This window comes from Denticeps clupeoides, chromosome 2 (genome assembly GCF_900700375.1).
Source record: "Denticeps clupeoides chromosome 2, fDenClu1.1, whole genome shotgun sequence".
NCBI lineage: Eukaryota > Metazoa > Chordata > Actinopteri > Clupeiformes > Denticipitidae > Denticeps > Denticeps clupeoides.
The window spans coordinates 13,311,436-13,325,475 of NC_041708.1; the positions used below are offsets into that span (position 1 = coordinate 13,311,436).

The window sequence follows — 14,040 nt, forward strand, 5'->3', positions numbered from 1 at the left end:
TAGGCAGGACAAGGAGCAGATTTGATGCCACAGTAACTCACTACCACCAGCTGAGGAATGCTGTGGGGCACTCACACATATACACACACACTAACACACACACCTATGGTTGTCAATCTTCCGAGCATGCGTCCTACAAAACCTGAGCCAAGATGGCCCACTTCCTAAAAATCCCTATACAACACACTAAACCTTGTACAACACCCTTGCCTATTCACTTCTGAACATTTAAAACAAACAAGTGTATCAGAGAAAGAAAAAAAATCACTAATAAGCCTATGTAAGAATCTGACAATCCCATACTTATTGATGAATCTATTTCTTTAAAAAGCACCATCACTAGCTGCATACATGAAACAGTCACTAGACTGTACAAAGTTCAGGATCCTATTAAGCCAGTTAACAAAAAACTAAATAAAAATATCTACACAATATTGAAATAAATAAATAAATAAATAAAAATATTGCAATCCTCAAGCCGAATTTTTTTTCTTACACCCCAGTTCCCAGATCAGCCGGATCTGCAGTATTAAACACGAATGGCACACTCTCACAAAGGGAGTGTTAACTGTGTTCCTGACAACACAGTTCAGCCGCGGGAACGCTGCTCTGCCTGTACTGAACCTCTTCTTCTATGGTCCCTTGGAAACAAGGGCCACCATCTGCCCCCCACCCCCCCCAGATCCCCCTTATCCATGGCCTGGCCAGGAAAGGAGGGGGCAATTTGCTCAGTTTTGGCACAGTCCACTTCCTCTAATCCATCACAAATGTTTGGAGACGTTACATAAGGTTCGGGGCCCGCACCGGCAAGGAGGGGAGTCAGCCAAAAACCTATTACGGCCGCGTAGGGCCACAGCCGTCACCAGGAAGCGGGGAGTTGTCCAGATCACCCATCAGCCAACAGATCAGACTTCCTGTGCGAAAAACACAAAAGGCCAGGACCAGCATGCTCTGCTGTCGGGAGGAGGGTCTTGTGCCCAGCGGCTAGCAGCACCACCATGGACCAAGCAGATGAAATAACATGAAGCGATCTTTCCAACAAAACCCAAGCTGATTTCTTTGTAGAAAGTAATCTTTAAAAAAAATTTGAAATAAGACCTATTATGCAGTGTCACACAATCTAACTATTACACATATTTTTCAATAATTTAAACTCTATTTTAATACATTTTTAAGTATTCTTAACATCCACCTCAATTAACCTACTGGAACAGTGAAAAAATTTCAAGATTTAGTGAATATTTTTGGTCCACTACAGAATGCACAAGAACACATACATACACACAAAATGAAAGTGCAAGGTCTTTATCATTAGCTGTCAGTAAATGTGGTGCAATAAATTAGAGGAAACAAAATGAAACCCCATCCCTGACATGTTTAACCTTGAGCAGCTAATGCATCCACACAAGTCCATGCTGTAGGAGAGTTCATAAGAGGGTGGGGGGTTCTCAGTGCTAATCTGAATTCCAATAGCACCACAAAAGCCGAGAAAATGTCATTATTCATTGCATCCCTCTGTGCAGCTGACGACATGACGCAACTGCATTTCATTTTTTTCTTTTTCACCAACAGCTTTACACATGTCATTTAACATCCCGAAAGACAACACCACCCACTCAAGATAATGGAAGGCTTTTGTCCTATGCCTTTGAGGAATCCTTGACAGATTATGTACAAATGCAGTAACATATCAATTAATATGCATTAAATAAAGAAATATTGAGTCCTTAAAAAAAAATCATAACTCTAATTGATCTGCCGCTTCACTGCTTGCTTTGAAAGGTGCACAACCCTGGGTCCTTTTCAAGACATGGCACAAACTGACACACTTACCTGCTTTATAAGACTGCTAATTGACTATGCCCAGCCATGCTTAACGTTAATACTCAAGAAGGGGTTTGTTCTGATAACCCACATTAGTGTCCAATTAACAGGATCAGGGACTCTTCAAAGTAATATTTCTATGGTGTGTCTTTAGCACATGTGCACCAGAGTGAAGTTGCCAGCGTAACATGTTGCTCTATTTCTCTAAACTGTGAAACAGGCACTTCTGTGCCTTCAAGATAAGCCAGAGGCACTTACCACGTTGATTCCCACTGGGAAACTGAGTCTCTTTCAAAGTCATCCCCTTCCTCCCTTCTGTTCTCTGTTGCATCTTCCCTTTTTCATTTATTGCATTATTTCCCCACCTGATTAAGTGCTCCTCTGCCTCCTCTCGAGACAGACAATCTCTTTTCATCACACGCACTACACCGCCATGCCTGAGCCAATCAAAGGACATCAGCGGGTGAGTCAAAAATCATCTTGGGACGAAACCAGACACTGTGATACAGGCAATGATGATGATAATAATAATAATAAAAAACAAAGATAGCTGAGATTAACACATCTGTCTGTTCACAGAAGCTTCTATTATTGGCTCCTGGGGGGGTCTTTGAGGAGGTCTGATAACACACCTAGATATTTTACAGTCATTATATTAGTACGCAGATAGAAGATGAGGAGAACGGCCGAGATCGTAAAGTGAAACAATCCAGACATTTCCGGATCCTCCAGTTCCCTATTTTTCAGACTGGAGTTTTGCCCCCATGCCCTCTTTAATGTATTAAAATGTACATTTATATAATTTATTAGACATCTTATCCAGAGTGAATTTCAATCAGTAGTTACAGGGACAGTCCTCCTGTCAGGGGCACAATGGTAGTAAGTGGGATTTGAACTTGGGTCTTCTGGTTCATTGGCGAGGATGTTACCCTCCAAATGTAGTTGTATGTTTATGTTCTTTTTTCCTTCCCGCCACACGTTCCTGACACAAACTTAAAGTTATCCACCTCCGTCTCCAATTAATGTCTCTGAAATCGTGTGGGCTTTCACTTATCTCCGGGGATTCGCTTTTCTCTGCTGTTACTCTGGTACAAAACACAACTGCGTCAGGAGAGTTTTCTGGATGGGTGGGGTAGCGAGCTTTGATGTGGCAGAAAAGTACATCTCAAAATATAAGTACATGCTATCTGTTTAACAATAGGATTAGGATTTAAACAAGATGGTCACAATATAGTCATTTAATACATTGCATATCAAACAAGCCATGATATATCTATATTCTAATTATTATATAAGTATATCCTATTTCATCGCTCAACCCTGCTGCAAAGTACCCCAAAGACAGGTATTGATGCATCCCTAGAAATGAGCCAAAGATTTTGTCCAAATCATTCCCCTTTCCTGTAAGGGTCCAAGGAGGTCTTGGTACTCTACCATTTTACAACACCACTAACATACTCTAGACACTTTTGACGAATCCAGGTAACTGAAACAGAATGAGGGGGGGACAAGACAAACCCAACAGACACCAATTAAAAACCACACATCCAAATTGACCCATCCTTCTCCCATTTATAGTGGCTCCTTCTCAAGGTTTGCTCTGCAGCCTTGACTTTTCAATTCCACCCTTTTCACTTGATCTTTGTTTTAACAAGACACATTCTTATACCACCCCCTCTCTTTGCCCTCACAAAACTGCCTTACGGCCCAGTTCAGCACCACCGCTGCTATGTAGTCATCCATGGCTAATCCACACACCAGTTCCACTGCAACCCTGTCATTTCGGGACCAGAAAAAGAGTGGCTTGCTGAGGGGGGTTAATGACCCGTTTAAAACTGATCTGAAGTCTGTTGCATTGCAGCCCCTCCTGTTAAGGTCATGGCTTGGGAACGGAGATGAATGGGTGACCTGGGTTATCAGTTTCACAGGGCCTGTTACCACTAACCTGCTAACGATTAACCTGCTCTGGTTCTATTTCTCTAGAAACATGCGGTGTAGGCCACACAAAAATTAACTGCATTACACTGAGTATTTCAAATAGTTTGACCTTAAATATAGCACAAATAAAGGCATGTTCATGGTTCTTATATATCTCCCCATCCCCTTAGTTCAATAAATGATGGTTCGAACCCACTTACTACCATTGTGTCCCTGAGCAAGACACTTAACCCTGAGTCTCTCCAGAGGGACTGTCCCTGTAACTACTTATTGTAAGTCACTCTGGATAAATCTGTCTTAAATGTATGGCATAATGGCATAAATGTAAATGTGAAATATTATTCAGGCACATGCATGCATTTCATTTCACCTTTTGTTGTACAGATTATTGTTAAACATCTATTATTTTATGATCTTAGTACAATGACAATAAAATATTTCATTTGGGTCTCCCTTTTATGTGAATTAGACATCCCACAGTATCTGTTTTACTCTGGTTAACCTTGAAATGTTTAGGTTTTTTCCAAATTTGGATATCAGTATCTACATTTACATTTACATTTACAGCATTTATCAGACACCCTTATCCAGAGCGACTTACAACCAGTAGTTACAGGGACAGTCTCCCTGGAGCAATTTAGGGTTAAGTGTCTTGCTCAGGGGCACAATGGTAGTAAGGGGGATTCGAACCCGGGTCTTCTGGTTCATAGGCGAGTGTGTTACCCACTAGGCTACTACCATCCCAGTATCTTAGATAATGTGACTCATCTGAGAAAAAGCACAAGACCAGAGTGGTTATAAATCCCCCCGAAATGACCTGTGCCGAGGGAAGTTTTTAACACTGGTATTTGCACATTTTCGGGGTGGTGGCAGTTGTCGAAGCCTGATGGACAATCATAAATATTGCAAGGGAAACCAGAGGTGGCAGACTGTTTTTGTGTCCAGTATAGAATGGAGGGAAAAAAACGCTGTTTTCACTCAGAATATTGCAAATATAATTGACATATTTAATTACAAGTTGCAGCAGCAAAACAATGTATGATATGGTAACACACAAAAACAACATGAATGAATTATTGCAACTACTGCACCCGACAGGGTCTGGGAATAAACCTTCTAACCCTTGCGCAAGCAATCCCATAACAGTTCCCCTAACAAGAGATCTTTGTTGAACTGAGCTGGCTACCATTTTAAATGCTTCCTTGACAATGGCTGCAGAGGGAGCAGATGTCCAAGCTGCACATGACTGTAGTTCACCCCCCGACGACCACCACCATATTTCCACCACAATCCCAGTGCACCGATCCCACCCCCTCGCTCTGCCTCCCTCACAAAAGAGCTCTTTCCAAGACCATTCAGCATACACATTTCAAATCATTTGAAAGCTCACTTTCAAGTAAATGACCAAACTGTAGCCGGGTGAATGTAATGCATTAAAAAAAGGTCACAGTTAACAGGGTGGAAATGTCATTCTGACAATACAAACCTTTCCTAATGTCATACCTCAAAGACGCTCGCTGGAACACATGTGGGAATCAGGGAACCAGTACTGTCTGCATAAATCTACGAAAGCCAAAGCCTAAAGAGAGAGCAATGATCTAGGTCATCATTCTGAACAGCCTGGAGTTACCAATGCTGCCAAAAGCTCCACCTGGGGGGTGGGGTGGGGTGGGGTGGGAGGTCTCCAGAGGAACTCATTGTGCACACATGAAAAAGCCAGGTCAGGAATGCTGACCAGAGACTACAATCAATGTAATCAATATCTTAATATCCTAATATGCTGGAAAACACATTTCTTATTTCAGGTTTGTGTAATCACGCAGTACAGTTTCTATTCACATTCAATAAAAAAGTTGGAAGCTTAAAGACATAATACAGGTGATAATAATAATGATAATTCTTCAAATAAGTACAAAACTAATTCACGCTTTTTTTGTCCAAGTATTGTGATGTGTATCCTATCATCAATGCCCAGCGTGTCAGAAAAATAATTAAAAATTGATTAACATATGTAAATGTAATTAATGACTTTTAATCATTAACCACGTGTGACATTGAAATAAAGCAGGAATCTAAAACATAACTTAGTGTCGAAAAAGACAGCTATTAGATGATAGAAATATGAAATATGAGCCCCGCCCAACAGTGTTTCTGGTCGCCCCGCCCCCTCGCTTCCTTAAAAACCGGAGTCGTAATTCAACTGGAAATCCAGGCTGATGTGTTCATTGTTACTAGCTGGGGGGAAGAAGTCGGTGGCAACTGAATCATCGCCCTAATCGGTAAATCTAAAAAAAAAACAACAACAACAGTCCGATTTATGGGACAAGTGTGCGTAAATAATGGCGCGTATTCCCTGAATCATAACCCCGCCTTTTTTATTACGTGCATGACGTAAGGGGGTGTGCAAGTAAGGGAATAAAAGTGGCCAAATGATGACGCGTTTTTGGGAAAAGAACCGAATCGCGCCATCGCGTCCAGCGGGATCTTTCACCTCCCAAATTCCCAAGCCGAGTGGCAGCTCGCGTCGCCGCTGGTCGCTGGCCGCGGAAAACAAGCGTGCATTGCACGCCGAGGACGCGTGCACGCGGACACGGGTAATGATCGGACGCGTCTGGAGGAGGGCGACGGAGATCTAGTGTGGTCAAAATGTCCTCGGCCAGGCACGCACTCTTCCTCTTATTATTTGTGTTCTCCCTGTCCTCCTCCGTGCCTTGGTGGCGCAGCTGGGCGGACCACATGGCCAAATAACCTTTAAAAACGGCGCCGCGCGCTTCTTACAGGAGTTCCAGAAAATAAAGAAAGGAAGAAGAAGAAACCATGCGAATTCCTTACCTCGTCGTGTTGTGTTGCGTTTTTGAAGTTGAGGAACGGGCTCAGGCGCCCACGAGCACCATCATCCGCTTCTCAAGAAAAAAAGCAACAATTAAGGGGTTTTTGTGTTTTTTTTCAGACACTGGTCCGCCTTTAAATGACAAGGAACGAAATAAAAGGAGAAAAAAAACTTAATCCCTCCAGTGCGGGCGGTGTGGGGTCTGGTACAGAACAAATTCCGATCCGAACCGAGCACGGTGTGTTTGGACTGTGGGGTATGTTCCTGCGCGCACGCTTTAAAGGGAACACTAATGTTCAGCCGTTTGTTTTCTTTCTCTCTCCTCCTTCGTCGCCCTTTATCGCACTCCTGCTGTCTCTTTTTTTTTCTTTTTCCTTCTCTCTTTTTTTTTTTTTTTTTTTTTTTTCCCCAACAAGGCGGGGTCTTGGGTCGTTTAAACCAATGACAAAAGCTCGTAAGGAGCAGCCGCGCCCCCTAATGTACCCACCCTCCTCTCACTCACTCACACACACGCACACTGTTCTCTGGAGAGTAGAGGAGCCCCAGGGTGGCGGTCCGCACAGCAACCACTCGCAGTCATCTGGAGAACCTGGACTACAACTCATTAGAGGATGATGATTATGAGGGAGAAGCGACTGTTATTCAGCAACCATGTCATATTTTAAAATTCCTGTATTGACATAAAGATTTAACAGGCTTTTGTAGAGGATTGCTGCATGTTTCTTAATTAATTCTATTCCTGTATAATTGCAGGCTAAAGTAAAAATTGACCAAAAAAAAAGTATTTATCCCCTCTCTTGTTGTTTTGGACAGGGGTAATGATCGGACTCATCTGGAGGAGGGCGACGGAGATCTAGTGTGGTCAAAATGTCCACGGCCTTGTTGTTTTGGTATGATTCTTTTAAAATCCACTGAGAATGAAATCACACCGCAAATTTGGAGACAAGTTGCACAGCCTGTTTTACACAGCCCTGTCTGTAGAGGTAAAGAGGGCTTATACTTTATACTGCTGAGTGATTTGTATGCTCACATTTAAAGGACATTTTTAAATATATTGTAACACATATAAAAGCATATGTCACAATAACATGAAGTTTAATCAGTGAATAGCCATTACACTTTCAATAAAAGCTTCTGGCTAACATGTTGCTACTGGAACTCCATTAGGTTGTACATCTGAGAGCATGTGTAGTAGTAAATGTTTGCTGTGATTAGTGGAAGTCACAATGCTTATTGGTGAAATTTGTGGGAAGGTGGCAGTGATTGGATAAAATTGATAAATACAGTTATTTTCATTTGTCATATGCACAATTTCATATCATTTCAGGGCACGTGATATAATTGATCATTTTACCCAACATGCCTCAGGATGTTAAAATTAGTTTTTGTTTAGCAAAGCCACTTGTCCAGCTTTTTCAGAATTTTATTACATAGTCAACAATGATAAACACTGATCTCATGCAAAAGGCATTATTGGAAAATATTAGGATATTATGTTATGTATACTTTCAGAGATGTGTATTTTTATTATACTTTGTTAAATAAATTCATGTTTGAATGGTGAAATCTAAATGAATTAGACTCATCATTGCAGAATATTTGTAATTGAAACAGCTAGTGTGGTATCCACAGCTTATCCTACAATCATGCAACTTTTTTTTGCCTCAGCTCTTGAATAAACTTTGCTCAAGCATTATATATAAATCCCACTGGGATACAGTTCTCAATAGTGCTTTTAATTTACCCCTTTCTCTGTACTTTTGTAGAAGTTACGCTGTCAAGTGGGGTTAAGTAAACCGCAACGGGCTGCATGCAGCGCTGGCCAGCGTTCTCCTTCAATTATCTACATCCTATTTTCCACTTTTCATTGCTACAGCACAGCCTGAGCCCCATACAGCAAGATATTGATCTGGTAATCGACCGCTATCCACCCTTGAGCAGCACAATGCTTGGGCTTGAACCTGCTGTTTGGTGCTACATTGTTGTTTGGATGATAAAAGACGTAGAAATTAGTCATTCTGTGTATAAACAGCGTATCAGCTATAACATCATGACCATACTATTATTGATCAGGTTCCCTTTTTGCCACCAAAAAAAACGGAGGTTTGGACTTTACTAGATGTCTGAAGGAATGCTAGAGTGTGTGACACCCAGCCTTCTGCAACAGATCCTTGAAGTCCTGTAAATTGCAAAGTGGTGCCTTCATGCATTGGATTTGGTTTTCCAAAGATGACTGATTGAACTATCTGAAGAAAGAAACCTGGTTCATTGTCGGACCTCAAGATCTGCTGAAATACAGAACATTTCAAAGGACCTGATATGTTCCTTACAGTCATCATTTAAGACATGATATCTTTTACTGGAGCATTAAAAACACCCATCAGCCACTCAAGTGAGTTTGTTTCCATGTGCAGCAACTCAGTTAAAAAGGTGAGCCCAGGCTGGCATACAGCAACATGGCACGACTTGACAGAAGCTGCTGCCATACACTGTGAAAAGAACTGCAGGAGACATCCCAAGATGTCTACGGGCAAATGACATTTCCTGCATTGTTCCTTGAAGCACAGCAGCCTTTCTTTTTTTCCCTTGACAAGAGGCAGATTGACTCTAAGGGGCCGCTGGAGTCTCTCCTAATTATCCAGGGAGACAGGCAGTGACACTCCCACCCCTTATTGGCTCTGGGAGTTCCACTAAGTCCCAGCTTTAGCGTTGTACTAGTGCCAGCAGTCATGTGCTCTAACAAATTCATCTTTTTAGTTCTAGCCCCATGCCTTCATGGAAAGGTGTCAAGAATGTTGTCTTTTTTACCATCCAGTATAATATATATGCTGAATGTCTGACGTGGTAAAAAAGTAAATTATGGAAATTCATTGCAAGCTGGGTTTTGCAAGTATAATAATAATCAAGTTATGTAAACAGTTATATGATGAACATGGAATAATAATCGATGAAGTTCCAGGTAGGAATAGGTCAGACTGGAAACTCCATAAAGCATGGGGTGGGGGCAGCTTTGACACAGAATGAGACCCCTTTTCCTGTTGACCTCTCGACCCTCATCTCCATGCCACAAATTCATTTGCCAGCACAAAGTTGTTCACATCAGATGATTTCTGGAGATTTAAATCAATCTGAGTGCCTTTACTCGACAGATCCATGGGAATGACTAAATCTGATAATCAATCTGATGGTATCAGGACTTTCTGTGTAATATATGTTAGATATGACAATATTTTATTTATGTAAATCCAACCTACAAAGCCTCTATCACACTTCTTGGTATTTCAGAATTCGGCCTGATTTACTCTCTGTTTCTTTTTCCTCTTTGACACCAGGCCAAATCTTTACTCAATTCTATATTCAGTAAGCCAACAGTGCCGTGTGTGTGTTTTTTCTTCAGTGGGACTGTGACCAGCCTCTAGCCTCTGGATAAGGCCATTGTTGTTCCACGCTGCCCTCCATTTCACCATAATGGAGGGCCATTGTGAGCTCCTGGGCAGTGCCTTTGTTTTCAGGGGTTGCTGGAGAGGCCAGTGCATTGCATCCCTTTTTCTGTTCCTCCATCCCTGCCCCCCTCTCTCTTTCTCTCTCTCTATGCCTTGGTTTGTGCATGGCATTCCAGGTGGGATGAATGGCAGACGGTGTGCATACGTGTATGTGGTTCTCTCTGTTTTTGCATGTGCGTGTGGGACAGGGGTGCCCCCATTAAGTCTGACTGAACTTGTGAAATAGGATCACCACATTCAAATGAACTCCTGCCATGTCATGGTTGGGGGGGGGGCACTTGAATCAATTCGGGTAACACACTCGCCTATGAACCAGAAGACCCAGGTTCAAATCCCACTTACTACCATTGTGTCCCTGAGCAGGACACTTTACCCTAAGTTGCTCCGGGGGGGGCTGTCCCTGTCACTACTGATTGTTGGTTGCTCTGGATAAGGGCGTCTGATAATTGCTGTAAATTCTGGTAATGATGTTTGTAATTTAGGAGGCTAATGACATGCACTATGGGCTTGTGTCAAGAAGATGCCTTTTCAGATCTCACAACCTGGATTGTATTTATTTACACAGAGATGTGTTGCATCTGTTGCCAATGGGTCTGAAAATTAAAGACTTAAAGAATGTTAAAGAACATAAATCTTCATAAATTGCAGTTTGTGGTTTAAATAACAGAGGCATCTGGAGAGGCTGAGAGTGAGAGGGAGGAGGAGGAAGGCAAGGAGAGTGGTTGCTGCTGCACAATGCTGTACATCTTAATACATTAGAAGCTGAGGATGACATGGCTACTAAGTATGTATTTACCCATTGGGATGGGTCTTCAGCCCCAATTGGATAAGATAAGCTAGCCTAGCACAGCTAGTCACTGGTGTGTGTGTGTGTTTATGGAACCCTGCCCAAATATTTATGGATCACTTATAACCAGGGGAGCAGAAAACATGTTGGCGCAAACAGACACATGCACACACACACACACAAACACATACACAGACACACAAATGTATCAGCACTAAGCTAACATTCCATACACATCATATTGATGCCGCCCATTAAAAGTCCATTTGGGCACTTTTGCAATAAGTACCGAGCTAGCCCACCCCATACAGACATACCCCCTTTTGCACCACCAATTCCCTTTTCCCTTCTCTGTTGTTTCTCATTAATATGCAAATGAGCCCCTCTTGATGTTAGGTTAGAAGAAAGCTGTCTCAGCTGATAGGCTCAATGGAAGTGTTTAGACGGAAGGCTTGCTGTTTTTAGAGAGCTTGTCTTATCTTTGTTTAGGCAATGAATCAAAAATGTAAACATTGCTTCATTAGCATCTGGCAACTGGCTTAGAGCTATTATTTTTTAATAAGTGACTAAGACACCCCCTTCCTGACTGGGGCTGAACGGAGCTGTGTTATGCTGCCTGCCCTTTAATCTCAACTTTGCACTGATTAAATTCTCGAAAGGCTACATTTCTGTAATCCTCCATGTTTCTGGCAGAACAACTAGGGGCAAAGAGGTAAAGGTGGATTTGTGCTTCTGCAGGTGCACATAAATGAACACTGCTACATCACAATTTAAAAAGTGCAACCTTCAAAGGGCCTGGTGGTAAAGGACCAGATATCACCAACATGCTATAAATCTTGACACAGGTTGGGCCTTAAATGAATCATTGGGTGGATCCTTTACAGACCAGGAGAAAGAGGAGGCTTTTCTGGGCTATGTTTTAAACAGCTTTGTTGTTCTGATGTGCCATATTCAGTTTTAGAAGAATGCATCCCCTGAATTGGGAAATATACTATGCAGAACTGTTAATAATAGGCATCTATGTGAGCACACAGTAAATGAGGTAGAGCAGAAGGATTCAACAAAGGCCAAAACTAAATGGCAAATGTCACAACATCACAATCACAACAATTAACACAAATTCAACCAATGAATTCTGCATGACCCTGCAATTTTGTCCACATTTGCTAACTTCCCACAAATTTCATCAATACGTGTTGGATATATTGAGTTTGAACAATAATGGCAGATAGCAACTGCTGTCACTATTGTAGCTTTGTCAAAAATGTGACTTCCACTACTATACATCCACACACATGCACTCGGGAGTAATAGGCCTTGTTTAACTCCTGTTTTTGCTCTTTGGGCTTTTCAGATAAACATCAAGTGTTTGTCTATATATTCATTATGAGCCCTATTCTGATGATCTAAATCAAGGTTGGCCAACCATTCCAGCACTGTGTAAAAAAATTCACACTATTGTAAAGAGATACTCAACACATTGATGGTTAATGTCATCACTGTGCACCACATTCATGATCCATTTTAGGTCTAGATATCACATGCTATTTTTGTATCACAAAAAACATCAAGCTGTACTCACTTTTAAAACAAAAGGGCACACATGTTTCTCCAGCAGACCACCTTCCTCACTGTGTCACGGTAAGATAATATGGTTGAATTAAATTGCTATAATCAATTTATAATCACTGCTATGATAAACCTCTCCTCCATCTGTGGGAAGTGGTGGCTTAGTGGTTAAGGAAGCTGCCCCGTAAACTGAAGGTTGCCAAATTCGAATCCCAGTCCGCCAAGGTGCCACTGAGGTGCCACTGAGCAAAGTACCGTCCCTATACACTGCTCCCCGGGTGCCTGTCATGGCTGCCCATCAATATAGTTTTACATTAAATATCTAATTGCATAATATAAGTTTGTGTCAGTTCATCAAATCATTTCCAGCCTGAAAAGGTATCTCCTCTACACTGCTTAATAGGGTTTGACCTTTCAGACTTGAAATTTCAAGCTTGTCCCCTGCTGTATAACAAGGCCTCTAACTCTCAGCATTATATCCCAGCATTGGATATTTGTCTACAACTGGGAATTTGCTGGTAAATGGCTGTCACAAATAATTTGTTTGTAAAGGGATTATGTAGATTGTGTCTCCAATGATTTATTATCTTAAATTCTGATTGGTCATCAATATAATATTGTACATTGGGATCCTAATCTTAGAGATCAACAGGTACTTTCTTGTTTACCAGCCCCTGTGGAGAAAACTGGAGGGTAGTTTTAAATGTTATTTGTGTTGTGTGTAAATGGTAAATCCACATTCCTGTCAACATTTTTGTAAACCTGTTGATGTGGGCAAAACAACTAAAAACAAAAATATGTGAGCACAAATTGTAAACGTCACACAGAAGAAACTGAATCCACACTGAAACACATCTTTGTAGTAAAAAAACTTTAACATTTTTAAAATATCAACAGCATATAAAACAGACTGGAAACTGCTCATACGTTTGAACTTTATAAAGGAGTCTTACTAAAATATTCCTAGATACATTCTGGAGCATTCAAAGCATAAAACACCTTACAAAGAACTGCACGGTTATTTAAGAAGCCTTCACTTCTCCATTCATGCCACCTTTCTTTCTTTTTTCTTTCCTGAAATTTATCATGACAGCCATGATAGGAGTCTTGATTGACTCTAATTCGCCACAAAATGCTTCATGGTCCAAGAAGAGTAAACAAAAAGCTCAGGCTTTGGTAGCAACATATTGTTTGATCCCTTCTGTATTTATAGGTTGCACAGTGGAATTAGTCATATGTCTCTCCTTTTTGTTTTAACCAGCATCACCTTAATCAAAAGATTCTCATCAATCTTGAAGTAATAAAAAACTTAAATGAATGTGAATGGGAGTAATCAGAAGGCTTTCATTAAGTGCTTTATGTGTTGCCAGGCCATTGTGGATGGCAGCAAGCTATTCTCTGAGGGGGAAATAATTAGCCATAAACAAAGACATGATCATTGACCTTAGACATTTGGGCACTAGCCAAATCTCCCATGCAGCTGTCAGATACCCATACTGGGAAGCTAATGCATGTTACTTCTAATCTACTTCTAATGTCATGTTCAGGCCTTCAGGTCTGGAAACAGACTTCAGTGAAAAAGTGAATAG

The 14,040-nt window shown here is 41.4% G+C and overlaps 1 protein-coding gene and 1 long non-coding RNA gene across 3 annotated transcripts in view; one reads left to right on the forward strand and one right to left on the reverse strand.

The window, feature by feature from the left end:
- The window catches only part of ctbp2l (C-terminal binding protein 2, like), a 72,400-nt gene extending 65,446 nt beyond the window's left edge, over positions 1-6,954 (reverse strand). For both annotated transcript variants that reach the window (XM_028961166.1, XM_028961176.1), the window contains exon 1: positions 6,595-6,954. The gene's annotated coding sequence lies outside the window, so the exon portion shown is untranslated. The remainder of the gene's footprint in view (positions 1-6,594) is intronic.
- Positions 6,160-8,164, forward strand: LOC114768839 (uncharacterized). The gene is made up of 2 exons (XR_003743149.1): positions 6,160-6,356; positions 7,406-8,164. It is a non-coding gene; the product is annotated as an uncharacterized LOC114768839 (long non-coding RNA).
- The last annotated feature ends 5,876 nt before the right edge of the window (positions 8,165-14,040 follow it).